The sequence below is a fragment of the Polyodon spathula genome, chromosome 23, assembly GCF_017654505.1.
Source record: "Polyodon spathula isolate WHYD16114869_AA chromosome 23, ASM1765450v1, whole genome shotgun sequence".
In the NCBI taxonomy this organism is placed as follows: domain Eukaryota; kingdom Metazoa; phylum Chordata; class Actinopteri; order Acipenseriformes; family Polyodontidae; genus Polyodon; species Polyodon spathula.
In genome coordinates, this window is record NC_054556.1 from 9,743,893 (window position 1) to 9,763,914 (window position 20,022).

At 38.8% G+C, this 20,022-nt stretch overlaps 1 protein-coding gene and 1 long non-coding RNA gene across 4 annotated transcripts in view; one reads left to right on the top strand and one right to left on the bottom strand.

Annotated features, from left to right (window-relative positions):
* Positions 1-20,022, top strand: part of LOC121297874 (semaphorin-3F-like) — a 76,531-nt gene that overhangs the window by 14,396 nt on the left and 42,113 nt on the right. The window lies entirely within an intron of this gene.
* On the bottom strand, positions 4,004-18,192 carry LOC121297875. Its single transcript, XR_005947234.1, has 3 exons — positions 18,005-18,192; positions 17,661-17,708; positions 4,004-6,084 (listed from the first exon to the last, which is right to left on the bottom strand). It is a non-coding gene; the product is annotated as an uncharacterized LOC121297875 (long non-coding RNA).

The window sequence follows — 20,022 nt, forward strand, 5'->3', positions numbered from 1 at the left end:
GAGATGTTCCAGATGGCATATCTCTCTGTTGGAGAATTCAGATGTTTTTGCAGCAGCTAACTTTGTTACATGTTTTTTTCTAAAAGCAAGCCCTGCGGCTTAGAGGAATAGGCTGTGCTTTTATTGGTTGAATAATTCAATAGGTTTGGCGGCTATTGCATCGGGTAAACATAATCACCTTTTTCGTTATAATCTGTCCAGGAACAGTGGCTCGGGAGCGCATGCCTGTGCTGCATTTAAATGTTGCAGCGTGATGTTGATGAGACCTACAGCATTGAGACAGGATCCCCATGTCTGTGCAGGGTATTGTCTGCTGAGCCCATGCTGTATTTAGGCCACACCTGATTCACTGCTGTAATTCACTGCACAAAGATTTTAAGGAGGAAGCATCAAGAAAAGAAAATGACTGTGTTTTTCTACATCGTTATTTTTAAAGCAGGCATATCTAGAAAAACTGGAGCTATGATATAAAGGCAAAGGGGTCACTTATAATGTCATGACTTAGGTTAAAAAACATTCCTAGTGATGTGATACTGTACTTTCAGATGCCATGCAACAGATATTGCAACTGGGAACTGTTTAGAAAAAGATATAGAGTGCTGGGAAAAAGTTTGTGAACCCCTTAGGATTTTCACATATTTCACATATTTCAAACCTAAAATGCTATTAGATCTTAATCTGTCCTAATAAAAAAGATAACCTGATTAAACAAATGACACAAAAACATAATACTTTTTCAATATTTACTTATACACAAATGATTAAAAATTCAATATCCATGTGTGAAAAAGTATGCAAACCTTTAGATTCAGTAACTGGTGGCACCCCTGTGAGCAGCAATGACTTCAACTAAACGTTTCCTGTAACTGTTAGTCAGTCTCTCACATCGGTTTTGAGGAATTTTGATCCATTCCTCCTTACAGAACTGCTTCAACTCTGTGATATTTGAGGGCTTCCTTGCATGGACAGCTCGCTTGAGGTCCTGCCACAACATTTTGATGGGGTTTAGGTCCGGACTTTGGCTATTCTCCTCTAGAATCTTCTGATACAATGCAGGATTCATGGTTGTGTCAATGATGGCAAGCCATCCAGGTCTTGAGGCAGCAAAACAGCCCCAAACCATCACACTCCCACCACTGTGCTTGAGGGTTGGGATGAGGTTCTTCTGTTCGAACACAGTGTTTGGTTTTCGCCAAACATAACATTTCTCATTGATGCCAAAAAGTTCTACCTTTGACTCGTCTGTCCATAGAACATTGTTCCAGAAGTCTTGTTGATCATCTATGTGCTCTTTGGCGAACTTCAGACAGGCAGCAATGTTCTTTTTAGAGAGCAGTGGTTTCCTCCTGGCTATCCTTCCATGAACACCATTCTTGTTAAGCCTTTTTCTGATAGTTGAGTCATGAACACTCACATTAGCCAAGGCGAGAGTGGCCTGCAGATCCTTGGATGTTACTCTGGGGTTCTTTGTGACTGCCTTGATGATTTTCTGGTTTGTTCTTGGAGATATTTTGGTAGGACGACCACTCCTGGGTAGAGTGACTGTGGCCTTGAACTTTCTCCATTTCTCCATTTAACTGTCTGACAGTGGATTGGTGGATCCCCAAATCCTTAGAAATAGTTTTGTAACCATTTCTAGACTGATGAGCATCAATAACTGTTTTTCTGAGGTCCTTAGAGAATTATTTTGATCGTGGCATGACATGTTTTCACACACCTGTATGGTGAATACCAAGCTCACAAAGTTTCTGATCTTTGTATAGGGTGGGGCCTCCCAAACTTACCCCTGAAGATCTACCTAATTATATAAACACCTGAGTCTAATTATCCCCTTAATTGAGCTGATAAAACAAGGGGTTCACTTACTTTTTCACATACCCTGAATCTTAATTACTCATTGTTTGTCTAATTCATACATCATTTTGTTTCAAAAGACATGGAATTGGTTAATATTAACTCTATTGGATATTTAAGAAAAGACTGGTTTTGATTCAAGTAGGCTATCATGGTAAAACTATGGAATTTCCATAATTATCACTGGGGTTCACAAACTTTTTCTCAGTGCTGTATCATGAGGCAACTTTATTCAAAGCACAGGAAAATCAAGCTGAGTCAGGCTAAGTCTGTGAGTCTCATTGGGGTAGAGGCAAGAATGAGGGGACTGCCTGTCTGCAATCATGAGCCAGAGACATTCTATATGTGCCTGAGTGATTTATTAAAGTAAATTGCCCATGGAGGGATTGTTTTTTTAGACTGGACAGACCTCAAACAGGACCTGGAATGCAGTAACAGTTTAGAGGCACGCTGTTGTTTCATCAGTTTAGTTTCCACTTAAGGGGGTGTTTTTCGTGCTCCGTATAGTTACTGGGTGGCAAGAAAGATGAGCTACTGTTTACTTCACACTGTAAAAGCAACTGTAATTTGGGTCAGAATGTAAAGCGAGTTTTATTTCCAAACAATAGTAAAAATGGGCTTCTATATTTCAATAGCTGGAACGATTAAAAGTTTCTTTCTTTTTTTCCTTCAAAGAGAAATTTTCTTCAAAGCTCTTCATTTCATCGCAAGTACAAGTGTTGGTACAAATTGTTTAAGTAAAACAATATTTTTTTTGTGTTTGACTGAACTCTAAAAATGTAAACAACAGGAGGGGAGCAAAGAGACCTGAGGCATTTTCAAGTGATGGAACAAGATTGCTGCCTAGACAGGCAGTGTTTAATGAAAAATCCATTCTCTAACATGCTTGTGTTACTTTTTCTCGTTCTGCTTCATAATTATGAATCTATCCACAAAGAATTTGCAAAATAGGAGGGTAAGGAGGGTGTATTGCTGTTATTTTGGTTGCTGTGGCAATTTTCCTCCTTATCCTGTTAATAATTAGCAAAAGCAAAACTAAGCCCATTTTCTTTGTTAGAACGAGGAAGAGGTCAGTCTTTGCTGAAGGATCAAAAGCACTGGGAGTTGGCACTGTTCTCAGTGTAGGCATAACACATGGTTTGGTGGCTTAGTCACAGCATCCATAATCATCAATGAAATATTTCACACACATGCCATACAGTGTAAGTTATTACAGGTTTCAAGCCAGTTCCTTATGCACAAGTGTTTATATTTATAGCAACACCATCACAGTGGAGGTATTGTGTACCTTTCTGTTATCCTCAATAATGCCCATTATCTTGAAACTCCTCTATCCAGGTCAGTGTTCAGAAGTATTGTTCTGAAAGTTTTTTCTTGGCATTACTACTGTCAATGTCTGTTTTTAGCATAACTATAGCCGTTGTTTTATAACAGAACGTTTTTAAGCAATTAGCCTTATTTTTGCATATCTGCCCTACAGGGCAGGTACAGCACAGGTATTGATTTAATGATTCTAAAAGATGAGAACAGGCAGCACTGGGGACTGTATGTCTATTCACAGAGAAACAACAAAGAGATGAATTTGGTGTCTGAGAAAAGGACAGTTCTCAGTACAAAGGGCCTCTATGTAAATTCATGATAATAATAAACTCAGTGTCTGTGAAACTTGACTGACTGGCAGCACTGAATATATATATATATATATATATATATATATATATATATATATATATATATATATATATATATATATATATATATATATATATATATATATTTATTTCTGATTGAATGTAGCAGAGCATGATTAAAGACTGGTTATGGGGTGAGGAAGAAAGATAAGCACCCTTCCTTCCAAATACTCCAATCCGTGGAAGTTCTCCGGAAAGGTCACCTGCATGGTTTGACCCCACAATGGACTCTGTTGTACAGAGGTGAAGGACATCTTTTCCCTGTTTATCCAGCCCTCCATCATTAATTATCATCTGTCTGGTGACTCTGGATTCTGTTACTCAGCTGGTAGCAAGATAGGGGCTCAACCTTGCGTTTCAAAGACAGAAAGCATGTGGAGATGAGGATTTGGGTTGCCCTGCTGCTTGCTTGCTTGGAGGACAGTGTTCAGTTGCTGTATCACTGACTAGCTGAAACAAAATAAACCAGTGCTTGCATTTGGTGGATTGCCAATGAATACATCTCCTTAGTGAATCGTTTTCACAGAGGGTGGTATTTTAGTTACAAATACTGCAAGTTTTCACAGGGACACTTTTACGTACCTGTTCCAGACTCTGATTAATCTCCAGCACTATATTAAAGTGCTGAGGAATGGTGCTCTACTGTTTCTGATCATAAGCTGATGAGGTTGGTAAATCGCCAAAGAGGGATTTTCAGTACAGTTCGTATTGATTATGTGTTAGAAACATGCTGAGGAGAACACCGATAACTTGCTGTGGGAGTGTATTCCAATACAAGGCTAGAAACTTCTTAAAGAATGCTAGATTTGTGTGTGTGTGTGTGTGTGTATTGTATTAGCTTATTCTGCTGTGCACCAGAAAGTAGTGATATCACCTTACACATAATTATTTGCTTATGCATGTTCATTCTTCCACAAAATAAAGGGGAAGCTGGCAAAAGAATCTACAAAATAAACTTGGTACATATTGGATAAACAGGTTAATTCAACTTCAGTCAATGTGAAAACTGTTTCACTTTGAAATAATTCCTGTGATTAAGCCAGCAGTCCTGTTCCCTTGGGAGCTCTTTGGCTTGGTTTCTACTGCAACATTTTTGTGTCTTCTGTATTGCTTGTTTGTGGGTGTGGGTGTGTTTCTATGCATTGTGGTAGTTTTTTTCACATATGTGAAAGATCTTCCCACACAATTAAACTTGTTCCCTTAAGCATTCATCAGCTAATTTGCCTTTGTGCAGCTTCACCTTAACAAGACACCATTGGCGAATGACTACTAATCTTTGATGCTTTGTCCTTTTTGTTAAAATGCTGTTTTATTTTGCGAATACTGTGTGTTTGTGATAGTCCTGAGTAGGTGTAAGTTGTGGTGGGAGGTGACGGTCCCTCACCAGTTGCCATTGTGCAGCTAGCACTGATATGATATGAGCCTCTCTTGTCCTTTGAGCTGCTTTTCTTCTTGGTCCCTTCTCTACTTATTGTGATGTTTACCCCTTTTTGGAGAAGCAGCTGTTTGGAGAATCAGCTGTTTGGAGCCGTGCGAAAATGCCAAGGGGCTATTGAGAGTGGTCTTCATGGGTTGCTTTGTGAAAACAGGTTAAATGTATAGAAGACTGGTGAGTGGGTTAGTCACTAAAAGCATTAGAAAAGGAAAAGGTTAATTGAATCTTCTGCAGTGTCCACGGCCCTCCCACCCTGAGTGATTTGACTGGATAGTAATTCTACCCGCAATGTAAGGCCTATCAGGTTTCCAGGTTTTATTTTAAAGCGTATCCCATATCAAATGCACACAGACATCCCAAATCGCCTACTCCAGAGCCTTGCGTTTCGGAAATCATATTTATAACAAAGCCAGGCCAGAGGTCACCTGTCCAGGGTTGTGGATGCGACAGGATTAGGTTTTTAAACTACAAAACTACATCCTGCTGGTTTGCAATTTCCAGTGTTTGAGGTTAGCATTGTGCGTTTATTTTTGAAGATATTTGTTTTCAAGATACAGACCTGTGTACAGAGACTCCAGTCCACATGCTGGGATCAAAGAAGGAGTATACTGCACAACCATGGCATGCAGATGAGGTTTATAGGGGAAATAACCTTGCCCTGAGGGTTGCAGTACTTTCCAAAGCCAAGTGCAACAGAAAGAGGATTATTGTTGAAAGTTGATAGTTTTCCTTGGTAGTTTTTCCAATACACGGTGACATACAGTCCTTTGCTGTTTCATTAAACCAGTTTTGAAGAAAGAGTGGTGTTGTTTAGTTCTGAGGCAGATATTTGAATAAAATAACCATGTTTGTGTTCACCAGTATCAAATTCAATTTTAATTAGACCTCCTTTCTCAAAAGCTCGTTGTTTATTGGGTGAAAAGAGAATATGAATGAATGCGGTAATGAAGACTGCCTGTTGATCAGTCTGCCTGATCGGTAAGTGGATTGCATCATTGAGGCAATTTCCAGTAAAAAAAAAAAAAAAAAAAAAACAGATAGTGAGGCTTTTTGTGTTTTAATTCCTTTCCAAGAGTTGCCATCCCTCATTGGGTGTTCACTGTTCTGGAAAACAAGACAAGGTCAGGCAGGTTAGAAGTACAGTGAGAGCAGGGATCCCCAATGGAGCAAGAAAGGGTGTTTCATTTCACTTTGTCCTTGGTTGAACCCCTCAACTGACCTGTAAATAGTCCTTATTTTGACAAACCAGGCACTGATGAGGTTATATTATTGGGCGAGCTAGATAACAGTAGGGACCCCCCATGCTGCTAAGGAAGAGAACAGAGACAGACCTCCTGAGATGCAACATTGCAGCATTGGTTTAGCAACCAGTATACAAGTAGTCCAGGGCACTGAATACTGTAATCAACTAACATAATAGCAGGGAAAGAAATCCAGCAGTAGCCTTTAGTTCCATGAATTAAATTTTCATATTGGCGAGCATCTTGAATTATTTATTTTTGTGTGTACAGTAGCACTGAAATGTACATATTTTTAAAAAAATTCAGCCAGCACTTACTAAGTTACACCCAAATTAGTTATAATATTCTGATTGCTTGTGTGTGGCATTAGGGCAAGTTAATGATACACTCGGGACTGACAGACATTACGGAGTTAACCCCTTCTTGCACTCAACTGTGCCAGTGGTTGCCCTTTGGTCTCCTTAGTTCTTTTGTAAATATCTGACCTATTCATTATGCTTCATATCAACATATAGTGTCAGTCAGGTCAATTGCTATTTGAATCTGGACCTTTTCATTTTATTCTGTGGGTGGCTTATAGAGCAAGGCATTGCAGTGTGGATACATAGGCCTGGTTTAAATCAATGTTCTAGCTGGAATAATAAAGCTGTAAGTGTAAATATACCTTTAACAGTGTACTCTTCCTGAAAAGATTTACATCTTTTGTGCAGACTGCTGATTACCATTGAAATGGTCAAATATATGTTCCATAAAAATACATAGTGTAATATTACAGTACAATATGCGACAAATGTGAAAAAAAGTAAAGCAATACAAGAGCTTCATAAATCTGGAGCTACTCTTAAATGTTGTTGTGCTGTTTTGGCATCTGATTTAATTTGGTAGTATTGTTTAGTGAGTACAGCTTTCAAACTTTCATTTGCCTTGGCTCAGACATCGTCACACAATTTCTGTATTCCGTGACAGTCTCAGATGCAGTCCTTTTGTGATAACACAGGGCAGATAAGCCAAATCTTTTGGATCAGCAGCTGCAGTTGGTGGTGTTTTGTATTTCATCATTAATTTGAAGCTTATTTCAGTCTCTTGTCCAGTTCTCAGTTTACAGGGTTGAAGAGCCTGGTATTTACAACAGCTACCCGCTTATATCATGCTCTAGCTATTGGCCCCTGCTGTTAGCAGTAACAATATACTGGCCATTAGGTGTACAGGGGGAGAGCTGATATCTGCATCTTCAGACGTGTCCTGCACATAGCCAACAGAGTCTGTTAAATGCCAATTGGCACCACAAACAAACCCTTAGGTACTGTAATCAAGTGCAGGTCTGGTTCTGTTTAATTGATGGAAAAAAAATGTGGACTTTTATAAAACACAAGCCTTGGCAGGCCTGCTCCTGAAACAATTTAAGAGGGATTTTATTGTTTTTAATGTTTTTTTTTTTATGGATTATTTTATTTTACAGATATAGTTCTTGTGAAAAGGTGATGGGAATAGCAATGCACAAGACTCAGAGGCCCTCTTCAACCATGGCAGTGTTCTGTCCTCTTCCCAGGTTTCAGTGCCATCTCTATCCTTGAACCTTCACACGCTAGCAGCTGGGCCAAATTCTGAGGGTTATATTGTCTGTTACATTAGATCTCCACACTCATTAACATCTATAACCCAAGCAGTATTTAAAAACAAAATCTTGGACTTTTCTGGACTTAAGCAGTTCAAGGGTTAGGTTTCTTTTGGGGCAGTGATTTAAAAAGAGTTTTGTGAGGAAAACATTCTATTTAGACTGGATTTATTTCTCTGTTCTTATATCTATTACACAGTAGTACCAGAAGTAAAACAAAATTAACAGATTTAATTGCACAGCAGGGATGGAAATGAATGGGCTTCTGGCATTCCACAATATTATTTACCCACTTCATTTGTGAGAGAAGGCAACATCTCCTTTCCATTTGTGTACATTTTATTTGGCCTATAAAACAATATTTTGTATTACTTCGATTGCAGCTATAACACAGTGGTAATTTACTGCTGTATTTCACTATTTATTATGTATGTAGTAATGTTAATAAATCTGGCCCAGAAGAAAACACTGGACGGATTAATACACAGTTGGTAAGCAAGCAATGACACCTATGGTACAAGTGAGGTAGACATTACAACCAGGAATGTGAAGGATTGTGATACATAATTTAGTTAAGGAGGTTTCTTAAAGTTGTTCGCTATTGCATATTCCTCAGTCCCAGAACTATTTAACATGAACAGAGCTAGACTGAGTCACAAGGAAAGTTGATCACTTTAATTTACTTTAATATATTTTACTGCATATTACTAAATTGGATGTAAAAAATATTTTTTTTTCTCTTTGACCTTTAACTGTGCAGTTCCCATGGTAAAAATGTTTCAAACCTCACATAATTCTCCTTTTTTTAACATTTTGAAATAGCAAACAGAGTAGAACATTGCTATAATTAATGTAACCAACAGTGTTTTATTTTTACAACCAGCAAAGTCGTTCCATTCATTCTTAAAAAAAAGAAACATCTCAGACCACTTGAAGTGCATTCTGGTTAACGGCCAACCAGCACATTTTGAATGCAGTTGCAAAGACTTTAAATACAGTATTTGGAATTAGTTGTTTGTTTTTAATGTAAACTTTGAAAATTGGTTGAAGAAGGCATTATCTTTTTTTAAATAAATGAACATTTACTGGGATGATTAAGATTTGGCAAACCTTTATGTTTTATTCTGGAGATTGCGTCAGCTTGGTGGCCCAAATGAAAAGGCAGAATCATTGTAAAACCTTACAAGGTACTGAACAATTGATAGTGGTAACACATGCTACCAATCATGGTAATACAGTTAATATTGGGAGGCATTTTCAGTTGTAGAGTTGGAATACTTTTAGACAACAGCACACGCTGCTTAGCAATAAGAAACATCTTCATCCTTTATCTGTGATTTAAGATAAGAGACGCTATGTTTATATGTATTCTTTAGGTTTGATATCAAATCTGAAAACAGCAGAGCATATGGTAAACATATCGTGAGAGAAGGATATCGCTACAGCCGGCTGTCCAAATCTGTATGGCATGACAGCGGCTCTTATCTGTTGTGTTGATTGGTAGTCTGGGTAGAGACGATGGTGACAGCAAGTCTCTGACGCATAGCCGCAATGGCACTGATAACGTTCACACTATCCTGATTGTTTCTGGATGGGAGATGGAAGACACGCATTGGGCTGACGTCTGTCTGTAGGATGGGAAGCAGCTACAGTATGATATGTATTTAATAGCAGTTTAGCCAAGCTTTACTATGGTGTTGGCTAATTGTACCTGTTGTGGCCTCAAGAATATGTCTAAGCTCAGGTGTGACAAATTAACCTCACAGTAAAGTCTAAAATGACTTAACTGGCTACCCATTGGGAGTTGTATCTGTTGTTTAGTATTATTTTTATCAAGGGGTAGGTGACCATAAGGAGCACAGTGTGAGAATGTAAGGCTATGATGCTCACATGTTAAGGTGAGAGCACAACGGAATAGTCTTGTTACACTCTTGTTATCCCAACCCTTTTGTCCCAGTTATACAGAATGCTTAATATGAATTGAAACATTGAACCCTAGCATTTTGCATTTTTTGCATTTTGTCACGTTGAATTAGATGGTCTTTTTTAGTTTCCCATATGGTGTACTTTTGTGCTTGAAGGCCTTTTGGACACATGCTATGCAACATAGAGTTAACTTGCCCTGTTTGAGGAAGTAAAAACTAGCAAAGTTTTTCTAAACCGAGCCAGGAGTAATTCCTGTCATGGCTGAATGTAATCTTTCTTGCCTACATACTAGTTTTGGAGAGGAATTTTGCCCAACCACCGCACATACACCCCCCAGAGAATCATCTTAGATTTTGGGATTAATTATGACAGGATGAACATTGCTGATTAAGCAGAGAGCAGGTTAAGAGTGGTGCCCAAAGGTAGCAGGTTACCCTTCAGCGAGTCTTTCTTCTTACTTGTGTATCTAGGCATTGGTATGTTTTAGTGCAATTCAGACTGAATTGCACCAGCCTACACACTGGGTAGTGGAGTTTGGTTTTAACCAAGACTCCCATATGCCAGCTATTCAGCACTATAGAGTTTCACAAATATTTTGGTTTATTTGCTTTACCTTAGACCCACCTATGCCAGTAGAATGTTCTTTGTTGGGAACAACACGGGAAGGCTAATAGGTCTGTCAGAACAGGAATGGTTTAAATGCAGAGTGGGACCTAGTTGTACCAATAGAGAAGTTGAGGGCTCTTGGGCCGTGCAAGATACAGGTACACAAGGGCTTCCAGTGGTACATATGAAAGAGCTTTCATGCCCTTAAGAGGACATGTCTTAATCAATCCTGTCCCTCCTAATCTGTGGCACTTCATCAGGCCCCTGGTATAAGAGGGACTGCTGTTCTGCTAGATAAAAGCACTGCTCTGAGCTGTTGATAAAGCCAAGCTGACAAGGCTGTCTGCTCACCCGGCAAGCTGCTAACCTGGATTTAGAGGTCGAGTAGTTGATTGCTGAGCTCCACCATGGTCATTGCATCTAACCCTGTTCCCACTGCTGATCCTCTTCTGTAGGGAAGCTTGTAGTACACTGAGCAGGGCTTCATGTGAAAGGGAGACTCTAAGGGAATTAGGGCAGTCTTGATGACTGGATCGCATGCCTTTCTATGGTTCATATGTATTTTATATGGCCGAATAGTAACTTTGTGAAAAAGTTCAACTGCAACACGCTTAAGAAGTTAATTGGTATGTGGAGTATTCATTTATTTTTGTCAGCTACTGTATTTATAAAAATAAAAATAAAAAGTGTATTGCACCGAAGAAAGGCATTCTGACATGCTATTGAAGTTTTTATCCACAGCATGCTTTAGTAATGCTTTGATTGAATTTTGAGTAATGTTAATTGAAAGAATGAAACTTGTGAAATCTTAGGGGAATTTACTGTTGCAAAGTTCACTGAACACAGGCGATAGCAGAGTTTCTCAAAATATATAAATCTTAATTCTCGCTGGCCTTTTCCAAAACGGCAGCAGGGGGATGTGGTTCAGACAAGAACAAACTGTGTATGTTTAGAATCAGAACCCACTGATCAAAGAAGTACAAACGTAATTGAAATCATTTCTGATTCCATAGCAGGCCTGGTGACCTCTTTCAGCAACTAAAACAAATCATGTTGACAATTAACACAAGTTACAAAGGACCTGCAGCATTTATATCATTGAATATTCTCTTTCTCTCACATTGTCTTGCGTTAGAAGTCTTCTTGCTTTAGAACTACCTCCAATTAAATGTAAGGAGGTTGCTATTAGCTGTTTTAGTGGCCAGGGCAATGTTTAGAATCATTTTTATTATGATAAGAACTGTAGAAACAATAAGTCAATTTAACATCAAATAAAATGCAATTAAAAAGTAAGAATTATATGTGTATATGGTGTAAATACTTACACTCAACCATTAGGTTATATCGTGTTTCTGTAGTTATGTTTGTTTCCCCTAAATGACTAAAATCAGTGACGCACATTACAGACAGCAGAGTATAATCTAATCTCCACTTTAGTAATAACCCTTCTTTAAAACATCTGAAATAATAAATTAAATTGTAATTATATTACTGGGATTAACAATAATTCCCTCCTTTCTTTTATACTGCTCTACTTTAATGATGTCTTGTAGTTATGCCTGTGTTGAGTGAACTAGTTTCTTCAAGCAGCGACAGAAAAAAAAAAAAAAATCTAGTCATTAAGTTGCAGAAGCAGTCTTTCACTTGTCCAGATTTAGGACCCCCTATCCCTCTGAGTTACCTTTGACATGCCAGTCTGTTTTAGATAGAGAAAGAAAACAGCCCCCCCCCATCTCTAATGAGTTGGCTCAAGATTTCTGGTCCCTAGCATCTCAGGCAAGGAAAGGCTAATAGGTCATTATGTAGGATATCCTGCCTGTTTCTCAATGTGAAAGATCAGCGAAACGGACCGTAGCTGATCTCCGCAGAATACCGGCGAGAGGGAAGGGAGCCTATCAGTCACAGAGAGGATACTTGGTAAAAGAAAATGGCAAAGTAGTAATAATCCACAAGGCTGCCACCCTGTCAGTTCTGCTGATTAAATAATTCCTGCCGCTTGTCTGCTAATAAGCCAGTCGAGTGGGGATAACGCCTTCCAATGGACAGTCAAGGACATTGCCTTTCCATATTGAGCATTTAAACTAATTTGTGGTGACTGCTGTATCTCTCTTTTGATATTTAATCTGCATTGCGAGCAATCCTCTGCTTTACCTCTCTTACCTGCAGGCTACGTACATGGAAGATGTATAACCAAAGTTAGCATGTTCAGAGCCTGTCACTGCCAGAAGGTGGAGTTGCGATTGATGATCCTGGTGGCCTTTCATAATAGCTGTTTATTCGCTGTTGCATGTCACCAGGTGTATTAATCCTGTTGGTGACCATGTTTGTCTAGTGGGATTAGTTCTGGTCGAATGTCATGGGAGAATTGCTGGGTTCAGAGTCTACAAACAAAAAGCAGGAGTGGCACAATGGAGGTAGGTTGGAGGTTCCATAAGTTTGCTCAGTTTTTGTAGCTGTGACAGGTTAGCTGTTATCTGGGGAGAGAAGGCCTATGTTGTTTTGGCTTGAGACTTGCAAAATAGTCTCCTCTTCACAAAGAGACCTGGGCAAACACAGACTGTGGATGAAACCTATTGAGCGCTAATTTCCATGACCTTTTGAAAAACAACCATGTGTTAACATTGCTTACTTTGCCATGGTTGTTTTTGTATATACTGTACCATGCTTGGTGCAAGGTTGGCTATTTAAACTTTCTGAAAATGACTGTAAGTTGCATGTAAGCTTGCCAGTCACATGTCTGCCTTCACTATCCCTCCACTTTGCTTTTAATGAACTTCAGCAGACTACTTTTGAGTTTGTGCAACTAAGCAATATAGGAACAGGTGATGAGTAAAGTTCAGGAGGATGTTGGCAGAGAGTTTATTAACAGAGGTAAGAGGGAGTGGTGGAGGCACTCAGGTGAACTCTAGTTAATGAAATATTCTTGTGGGATTTTCACTGTCTTTCACTGGCTTTGTGGACGTGCCCCCCGTGACAACAAGCAGCCTGTTGAGTTACAGTACTGTATGTGAAACTTTCCCTCTTAGACACTTAGAATGGGAACTTTTCTATACACAACACTTTCCCCACTTTTGCATCCATTGTTCATTGTAATTTTCTGTTTTAATGTCCAAAACAGTTTATTCAGAGAGCATATTTTTCATACAGTGAAAATGAGCCGATATGTTCTTTTTAGTATTTCCTAAAAGTACTGCGATGTGTTATATCTTGCAAACCCTTTTTCTGGATCTAAGTTCTGGTTTATTAATACCTGCCAATGGTCTTTTTTTTTTCATTATTTTTTTTTCTTTCTTCCAAGCCTTGAGGTCAAGTTTTTTTTTTTTTTTTTTTTTTTTTATATGTAGAATTCCTGACCTGCTTCTAAGTTACCCTGGGGCCATTTGCCTTGGTTCTAATGAGTTGTTAAATACAATAACCCCTTGACCCCCTGTCTGCAGAAGGTCACTTCACATCCAAAACAAAGGGGGCACTGCTCATCAGAGTGACCTGCAGTAATTTCAACTGACAGAGTGTGTGGATAAGCAATTCTCTCTCTCTCTCTCTCTCTCTCTCTCTCTCTCTCTCTCTCTCTCTCTCTCTCTCATCTTTTCTACTGATAGCAGGGGCAATATAGATAGGGCATTCCAGTGTCAACATTCTTTAGATGTGAAAAGTATGCATCCAAGATTACTTTCATTATCATATTCAAGCTGAATTGGATTGACTTTGAAAATGCACACCAGAGAATCAAAATATGCAAATAAGATTTAATGGCAGTTGACGGCTGTGGCAATTTCAAACTGAGTTTAAAAAATGTTGGGTTTTTTTAAGCATTTATTTGATTGTCATAAAAAAGATTTTACTTTGAGTCCATTTTTTTCACTTCATGAAAGCTTTTTAAAATTCTAAAAGGTGCTGACTCCAAGGCATGATTTTGCACTGGATTTTATTCAATATCTTTTGTGTTTTTATATTCAGCTCCAGTCTAATAAATGTTTTTTTTAGACCCAGGCCCTTTCGGGTGACATGCAGCAATCTGTCTTATGCCAGAAAATAATTGAGAACAAAATGAAAACAAAGAAATAATAATTTACAAAATCTGTGTCTGTTTCAATCGTCCCCTTCACAACCAGCATATCCCACAGTTCTTATGTCTAGTCTGAGGACTAGGGTCGAACCCCTGACCTCCCAGCAGACTTCAGACGTAAACCTTTTCTACTGACAGTCTCTGTGTCCCATACAGCTCTGTGCAGATGTCAGCGATTAGCCAATCTGTCGGTGTGAAATCTCTCGCTGGTTTTCAGGGGGATTTCAGTTTGAATGAAATTGCAGCAGGGGACTGAATATCTCTTTATTCCTTATCTCCCTTTGAGCCTCTCAGTCAAATCTCAGTGCCACCAGTTAAAGACTGTCCATTCTGTTCCAGCAGCTAGAGGGAGGGGAAGGCCCCCAGCAAAAGAACAAAGCATTTTAAAAGGGGTTTAACACTTCATTCTGCCCAGATTAAACTCCCCACTGAAACCTGCACCCCTTAAATGCAACCACAATTAAAACTAAGCTAGACCTATAAGAGGGTCCTAGAGTGGTCAGGCTATATATCAACATTGCTTTATATGCATTGTATAAGAAAAAAAAAAACAAGCCAAAAAATGTTTAACTTGCTGCCTGCAAAAGGTGCATTGAAAACAGAATAATGCATTTTCTCTGTGGTGCGTGTGTGTGGTTGCGTGTGACTGTTTCATAAATACCCAGCTGCTAAATGGAATGTAGGAATGATGGGTTTATTGCAGATTTTATTATTGTGTAGAATACCCACCTCATGTTTCCTTCAGTAGTAAAACCTGCAAAAGCATTTTGTAGATACCACATAAAAAGTGAAATACTGGCATGGCATTGACACCAAAATAAAAACTAAAATAATGCCCCCCTTCAGTACAGTGTTTCCATGACTAATTATAATTACTGTTTTCTGCTTCATTCATTAAAATTAAAATATCATTCATGCAACCAGTGTATACATGTGCTGTGGTTTAAAACCGTATTCATTTCATCAATTAATTAAAAATGTATGGACTGACAAAGTATCTGAAAGATGTCCCAAAATGAGTAGTGCTTGATTTTCAAGGCCAGAGAAGCTAGCCCTGGCCACCTCCTTTGCTTTGCCTTTGCTGGAAGCAAAGAATCAATGCTAGATAACTGGTGTTGGTATTCTGCACTCTCTCTCTCTCTCTCTCTCTCTCTCTCTCTCTCTCTCTCTCTCTCTCTCTCTCTCTCTCTCTCTCTCTCCGTCTCATCTCCAGCTAATTTTAGCTCTAGCAAGGTCCCAAGGCAGGTGCTGCTGCTTTGTGTGGGCACAGTCTGACAGTGTCCCAATTCAGAGGCCAAGAGGATGGATCAACAAGGAGAGAAAAATTATATTCTGCTCCTGAGGCTTCTGTGGTCCTCAAAATAAATATAATTCTTGACTATGCTGTTTTTCTATTGACCCACCAAATAACCTTGTGACTGGTATCAATATCTGTGGGTAAGGAGTTAATTTGGTTTGATCCTCATTTGGGGTCTTATGTCAGCCTTGGAAGATGAGGGGTAAAGTCTGATTGGTTTGGTTTGAATGGTGGTAGCTTCAAGGATTAGACTGCTGTATAACTTTAAACTTTAAAAAATGGAATCAAATAGTGTTATCTGATGTACTGTACACCATATTAGTCTGCTTAGAATGTGATTTTGATCTAGTTTTATGTATTTACTATATGAAGAATGAGAATTTTGAAATAAAGAGCATGTTCTTCAGTCATTTCCAACGCTGTTTGCTGGACAAGAATGAAAGGTAAACTCGCTATCCTACTGTATAAAGAAATTACATTTGCGGAGAGAAATGCACATGAGCAATACAGCACATTGTTGAGTTCGGAAGGAGATTTCAAAGCGAAGATGAGAGATTTAAGCAGGCAAGGCCTCAGGGTCTGAGGGAAGACATCTGGGGAAGTGTTTAAGGGGAGCGATGGTGCTCACAATCCCCCCATGTTGGGCTCTGTACTAATACCTTTTTTTATTCCACCTCAGAGGAACACAACTCTTCACATGCTAGTTTTTTTTGTTTTTTTTCTAAAAGGGCTCAGCAGTTTCCTGTATCTGATTATCCATGCTGTTTTTGGTGCTGACATTCCACCATTAATTGCCATGAAAATTAGCATACTCAAATTATATTGTCTATAAAATAAATTAGACATATTGCGAAAGATAACAACTTTTCTAAATATAACACTTTATCATCAGTATGTACCCATAAGCTGTTCCCTTACTTTCTGAAATCTGTGTGTAAGAATTGCATTATAGTGATACCTTTTTTTAAACATATTCATCACAGTTTTTTTTAAACAGTGACAAACCAAGTGTTGTTATATTTTTAGGTAAATTCTGCCTGTTTAGTCAACATCCTCTCAAATTAAATCTCAACTTCCAAAGAAGGACACATCAAATCATCTCCTATCTCCACCACAGGAGTATAAGAGGGCACCCCATTATGTTGGTCTAATCTTATTTCTATACATAACAACAAAACATGGCAGTCTGAATTATCAGCAACAGCACATTATGTCCCATGCCCCCTTTTGGCTAAGGCAGTCTCAGATAGCCAGGAGAGGGAGTAAGGAAGTGTTGGATCTGTCAGGAAGACTTGGGTGATGCCTTACAAGATGTGAAATTAATGTTATGTCTTGAGGTGAATGGAGGTGGCAGATTTGATCTCCTTTCCTTTTTTTCATAGCTTGTTAATCACCTGTTACCTTATTTTTAAAAGAGAAACAAGCAAATGGACTCTGAGAGTTCCTTGGTAGAGAATCTTGTTAACCCACCTTGCCCATTGTTCTTTCGGAAATGATCTGCCCTGAAAAAATGCCATTGATTCCCCACCCAGCTCAGTGTGCACATGTAGAATCACCCATGTCTGCAAGTTGAAGCTGGCGTTTATAGGGTTAACCTCCCATGGAGGGATACATAGGGCACTTTTCAGCCTTGACCTGGCAAGGGGTCGGGGTATTTTTGAGGAAATGATAGGGACAAAAACACAGCTCTGTTTGTTAAATGCTAATCGCATTTATTTCGGGCGAGTGCTTTTCAGAAAGAGAAAAGAAAAAGATGAAGCGGAAATGTATGGGTCTGTTTACATAACCGTGGGAAAATCGGATTTAGCTCCTAATCTAGCTTCCTAGGCCGGTGGCATGGGAAATGGGACACCTTGTGGAGGAAACATACTGCAACTCAACACATTTCTTCACAGTTCCTCTATAGAATTTACACATATTAGTACCTACCCAGCTCTGGGAGCAGTGTAACAGGATTATGTCTTCTTGGTCTGTCTGCTGCAAAAATGGAATGACATAAAGATTTAATTATATGGGAGAACATTACAGCTTGGGGTTTGAAATTTCTGACAACAATCCCATGGCAATACACTCTTGGCAACTGGTTTATCTATGCTATTCATGATTTACCATCCTCATTTACAGTTCCTCTTTGCATCCCTGTCAATACCCAACACATAATTCTACTCATACTATTGAAAAACATGCACAACATTGAATACAAGTGTATCACACGGTAACATTAGAGACTTGTGAAAAAGCTAGTCTAAATAAAATAAAATTAAAGTCCTAACCTGCAAGCCAACAAACAAACTGCGAACAGATCAGGAGGAAATGACTTGAAGTACATTCTGTACAAAATTGGCCCAACATTAAACGGCTAACCAAACTTAAAGGGAAGAGTGAATACTACTGCCTTTGCAACATCATCTCCGTTTCCTGTCGCTGACAGGAAGTTGGAACAATTGCCCCCCCCCCCCTACCAGGCCGTAACCCCTCTTCTCTCGTGCAGAACAAGACTGGAAAACACTTGGCATCAAAATTGTGAGGAACACTTTGAATGCAACTGTTTCCTCCTGGTTTACCACAGATTGTAAATCATTGGGCAGTGACACTAGGTCAAAGACAGTTCTCACTTGCTTAGCATGCTGTTCATCTGATGGACTGACTACATTCAGGTTGTATTGCTGTCAGGGAGGGTTTGGTATTGTAAATCCAGGTACTGGACAGAGAACACTTGATGCTTGAAGGGAGAGGAGTTTTACCTCAGAAGATCCAGAGTTCATTCAGACTTCAGACTGGGTTAATCCTTAATGTTCCTGGTATTATTCCTGTATATGCTATGCTGTATATGTAGTGTTGGAGTTTTTGTATGGTTCTGTATCCTGCACTGGAAAAAGAATGATGTCAGCAGGTTTCTGGCTTGCACTGGATTATATCTCAACCAACAACACATTTCTAAAATTCAAAAGACATTGAAAAAACTTGTTAAAATATTTGTCAAACATGATAGTAAATGTTTTTTTTTTTTAAAGCAGGGGGAAAAAATAAGAAAAGACAAAAACAATGCTTGACTTGAGTTAACCATCAGTTCAGCAACATTCATCTTTTGTGTATTTTACATTTTCGCCCCATACCAGTGGACAATGTGTAGTGGACTACTGTTTAGAACATGGATTCAAAGCAACTAAAAAAACAGGAAGTCCCAAGCCACACAGCATCAATCTGCATGTCTCCTAGAATGATTTTAAAGTCAACACCCGCCACAGCAAACATTTCAGCTTTTGGAGACTACATTTTTTGGGTAGCTGAATAGACTAAAATCAACATTTCCCAACCTCTACTGACCTGCTTTTCATGTTTTTGTTAACTTACTTTGTCAAGTTACATATCTTTGATTGGTTCTCTCTCCTCATTCAAGTGTGAAATCAGTGAAATTACTGCTTTGTAAAACATTGAGCTGTTTTTGGTGGACGCTTTGGTTTTTGCAATTTTGTGTGAATTTTACAGCTGTGACCTCAATTATACCTTAAAAACATGGCAATTACTTATATATCCAGTGGCCCTCTTGGCTTTTGGTTGCTAGCAAAACCAGTTAAATTCGCAAAGCCTATTTAAAAGAATTGTGAGAGATTATTTTCGCAAGGTACTTCATTATAAATTCTTAGGCACTTTTACCTCAGCATTGTGTATGACTCATGGTTTATAACTTGGGTAAACATTCTTCTCTTTAAATTAAAATTACCATGTGAAAACATCTGCAATCAGAAATGAGTTGGCCGGTCTTGTGACTTAAATGAAGGGTTTATGAATTCTCAAGCTAGGGAGGATCTGGTAGGCTGCCTAGTGCTTTTCCTGTAATCTGTGCCTGCCCTGGAAATCTTTGGTGTAGGTGACACAGTGGGTGACATTTAATCTAAATTGAAATGTTTAGCTAAGCCTTTTCACTTTAAGTGTAGTGGGCCATGTTTTCTGCCACCTGTCAATCCAATAATGAATCATTACATGGTGGGACTTATCTTGTTTCTGCCATTTATGTAACAAGAAAACAAGAAGTCCCTTTCAGCGGGGCATGCCATCTGCAGTTGGTGCCTTACCACAGTCAAGTGGAACTCTAGATGATAATTTAGCATCTTGATGCTCACTTATTGCGACCATGAGTGTCCTGCCCAGTGTACACCACCTGCATTCATAAATTGCCATTTGTTTGATACCAATGATTTATCAGTGTACTGTAACAAATATGCAGAGAGGAAAGATTTTAACATCAAGTATCAGCATACAGTTTTATAGGGCTGTATGTGTTTTTAAG